The sequence below is a fragment of the Vulpes vulpes genome, chromosome 7, assembly GCF_048418805.1.
Source record: "Vulpes vulpes isolate BD-2025 chromosome 7, VulVul3, whole genome shotgun sequence".
Classification (NCBI taxonomy): Eukaryota; Metazoa; Chordata; class Mammalia; order Carnivora; family Canidae; genus Vulpes; species Vulpes vulpes.
The window spans coordinates 64,539,790-64,543,998 of NC_132786.1; the positions used below are offsets into that span (position 1 = coordinate 64,539,790).

At 41.5% G+C, this 4,209-nt stretch overlaps 1 pseudogene; it reads right to left on the reverse strand.

Annotated features, from left to right (window-relative positions):
• Window positions 1-1,114: 1,114 nt before the first annotated feature.
• On the reverse strand, window positions 1,115-2,472 carry LOC112934489 (heat shock cognate 71 kDa protein pseudogene; annotated as a pseudogene).
• Window positions 2,473-4,209: the final 1,737 nt, after the last annotated feature.

Here is a 4,209-nt window from a genome sequence, read left to right on the forward strand (position 1 = left end):
GGGACAGACAGAGAGAGATGAAGTGTTTTTATTGTGTTGTTTAGTTAGGTTTCCGGTTTTTTCTTTAAACAGTCTGGCTTTCCAAATTTCAAGGAAAAAGATAAAAAAAAAAAAAAAAAAAAAGGAAAAGAGAAATCTTCCCTAATCATTTTTTGAGATAATTATAATCTTGGTGCTAAAATCTGACAAGCAAAAAACAGTGAAAGAAATTATAGGCAATATCCGTTAAGGATGTATGCTCAAATAGAATACAAGTGATGTGAATTAGATAGTGGTTTAAAAATACACCGTGAACAAGTAGGGTTTGTATCGTGGATGCAAGAATTATTCAACATCAGAGGCCCGTTCAACATAATTCACCACATAATTTATTGAGTGATAGTAGCCATATGATCATTTTTCTAAAAGCAAACTAACATTCAGTAATATCTAATAGGCAGTCATGGTAACAACAACAACAAAAATAATCAGACTAACCATGCAGAGGAGCCTTTTCAACCTGACAGAGGAAATCAACAAAAATATTCAATTTAGGAAGAAACCAGGAGGTCACTACCACTCTACCTCCTCAGTACCGAATGAGGAGTCTTTACTAGGGCATTAACGGGAGTGGGGAGGGGCTTAAGGATTGGCAAGGAAAGGGCGATGTGACTATTATTTACAAAAAGAATGACTGCATATACAGTAAGTATAAGAAAAATCTACGTATTGGAAGATTTGTATATTCTTGTTCTGCTGGGATGCGACTGTCAGTAGAGCTATGACTCTGTAGGTCTCTGTGCATGTGTACATCTATCATGTTCTGTTACATGGTGTATGTTCATCTAGTATAATTTTTAACCAGGAGAAAGATATACATACTGTCAGTTTTAGCAGGAAATCATGAATCTAAGGAACAGCAAATGTTGCTCATAGCTCTGAAAACTGAGGGATACTGCTTTTTTTTGTGTTGCCAATTTTAAAGACGGTTTTAAGACATTGCATTTTCCACTTAACAATACAGTGCTTATAAAATGTAATGTTTATTTCCTTTCCCTGTGCACATATTCCATATTCAAGCATCAAGAATATTTACTATAGAAGCTTGACTTTAAAACTGCCGTGGTGGAATTTGCTACAAAGTTGGGTCCTTCAAATGTTGTGTGAACAATGCTACACCTATTGTCAGGTTGGCTTGATCAACCTCTTCAATGGTAGGCCCAGAGGAGGCAGCACCAGAGGGAGGAGCACCACCACCAGGGGAGCCTCCAGGCATTCCTCCTGGCATGCCTCCTGCGCTCTCGGACAGCGTGGTGATGAGGGGGCTGCAGACTTTCTCCAGCCCTTTCTGCTGATGTTCAAATTCTTCCTTCTCTGCAGCCTGGTTCTTATCAAGCCAGTTGATGATTTCATTACACTTGTCAAAAATCATCTGTTTGTCTTCATCATCGATTTTCCCCTGAAGGTTTTCATCTTCAACAGTTGCTTTCATGTGAATGCGTAAGACTCGAGTGAATTCTTGGAAGATACCTCATCCTGCTGCTTCTCATCTTCAGCTTTGTACTTCTCAGCTTCCTGGACCTTGCGCTCGATGTCCTCCTTGCTCAAGCAGCCCTTGTCACTAGCGATGGTAATCTTGTTCTCATTTTTTGTGCTCTTACCCACAGCAGAGACATTGAAGATACCACTAGCATCAATATCAACAGTGACTTCAGGGATGCCTGTGTGGCTCAGCAATTGAGCATCTGCCTCTGGCTCAGGGCATGATCCTGCAGTCCTGGGATAAGTCCCACATCCTGCAGGGAGCCTGCTTCTCCCTCTGCCTGTGTCTCTGCCTCTCTCTCTCCCTCTGTGTGACTATCATAAATAAATAAAAATTTAAAAAAAATTAAAAAAAAATAAAAGAGAAGATTCAAAACCAGTACGACAGACGTTCTAACACAGTGGCTACATTCAATCAATCCAAATCCAATTTGCCACGAGGGAGTTTATGGACTTTAAGGAGTTTGTTCTAAAATACGTATAAAAATATGAAAAACCAAATAGAGGCAGGCAATTTCATAACAGCAGGCTGTGTGTGGGAAGGTAGATTTACCGGGGCCCATGTGTCATTATTTAGCCATAAGCAATTGAAACAGAAACTGGATGTCGTGCCCCAGGCTCAGACCTCCCTCTGCTACTCAGCAGCTCCAGGACCTTTAGGTGTTGGGTCACAGCTTTCAACCTCCCATGCCTCAGTTTCCCATCTATGCTGTGGCAATTACAACGTGCTACAGCCTAGAGCACCATGAGGCATTGGGAACTCATGCAAACACCGGCACGCGGTTGGGCCTTGTGAGTGGTTGTATTACTTGTATATATGGGTTTGAAGAAATCACATACTCTCCAGAGACCTCAGTGTCCTCTCGAAAGTGAGTAATAATAGTAATGTTTTTCCAGTTTTACTGAGAAGTAATTGACCTCTACCCTCCATCCCTGACCTCCGTCCTCCATCACTGTATATGGTTAAGGTGTTCAGCAAGAAGGTAGACGCACGTGTGTTGTGAAATGATCATGACACCAACTTTACTTAGCCTCCTTCATCTCATAGAAATACAATAACAAGGGGATGCCTGGGTGGCTCTGCGGTGGAGCGCCTGCCTTCAGCTCAGAGCGTGACCCTGGGGTCCCGGGATCAAGTCCCGCGTCGGGCTCCCTGCGTGGAGCCTGCTTCTCCCTCTGCCTCTCTTTCTGTCTTTCATGAATAAATAAATAAATAAATAAATAAATAAATAAATAAATAAATAAAATATTTTTTTAAAAAATAAAATTCAATAACAAGAAGAGAAAACAATTTCTCCTTGTGATGAGAGCGCTCATGATCGACTCCTTCCTACCTTCACGTGTCACCCCGGGACTCTATCTTCCAGCTGGCGGGCTGTGTCTTGGGATCTCTTTCCTGCACTTCCCCTCTGATAAGCACAAATCTCGCATCTGTTTCTATGAGTTTGGGGATGGTTTCTGGGTTTTTTTTCTTTTTTTCTTTTTTTTTTAAATTAGATTCCATCCATAAGTGAGGTCATACAGAATTTGTCTTTGACTTCTTTCGTGTAGCAAAATGCCTTTTTATTTCATGACAAAAATGAAAGGACTATATACATCCTGTGGAACTTAAATTCTCAGCGGAGGTCTCCTTTTTCCCTCTTGTTCTTTCTTCTATGAAATGATATTAAGAACCCGAGTATGATCATGCTGAAGGCACAGGGAGCTATGGTGTGTCCAGCTCTCGTCTGCTGGTCCAGAATGTTCCCTGATGCACGGCCTGTACATAATCCTCGACTCCTGGCTTAGGCATATTCTCCACTTGTCTCTTTTATACGCCCTGTCCCATCACACAGAAATACCCTGCTAGTCTGTTCACATTGGAACAAAAGCAGAAGAGCGGCAGAAGTCAAAACCCAAATTTCAATGACAGCGGTGTAAGATTCTGGTAAAATATATGGGAATCTATGCAAGATCCTATACAAGGTGAGTGTGTGCACGCACAAGGCACTAAAGTGCACAGCAACATGGGACGTTTTGCAATCATAAATAGCACATATTATGCCAGAGATTCAAGGGGGCAATGAGTCTTGTACACGAATTGTGACACACTAATTGAGAAGATTTGGACAACTGGGGAGACCATTTAGATTTGAATATTTATTATAGTTTAGTTGACTGTTTCCTTCCCTGTGCAGAAGCTTCTTATCCTGATGAAGTCCCAACAGTTCATTTTTTGCTTCTGTTTCCCTTGCCTTCATGGATGTATCTTGCAAGAAATTGCTGTGGCCAAGTTCAAAAAGGGTGTTGCCTGTGTTCTCCTCTAGGATTTGATGGAATCTTGTCTCACATTTAGATCTTTCATCCATTTTGAGTTTATCTTTGTATCTGGTGTAAGAGAGTGGTCCAGTTTCATTCTTCTGCATGCGTCTGTCCAGTGTTCCCAGCACCATTTATTGAAGAGACTGTCTTTCTTCCAGTGCATAGTCTTTCCTGCTTTGTCGAATATTAGCTGACCATAGAGTTGAGGGCCCATTTCTGGATTCTCTCTTCTGTTCCATTGATCTATGTGTCTGTTTTGTGCCAGGACCACACTGTCTTGATGACCACAGCTTTGTAGTACAACCTGAAATCTGGCATTGTGATGCCCCCAGCTATGGTTTTCTTTTTTAAAATTCCCCTGGCTATTCGGGGTCTTTTTTGATTCCA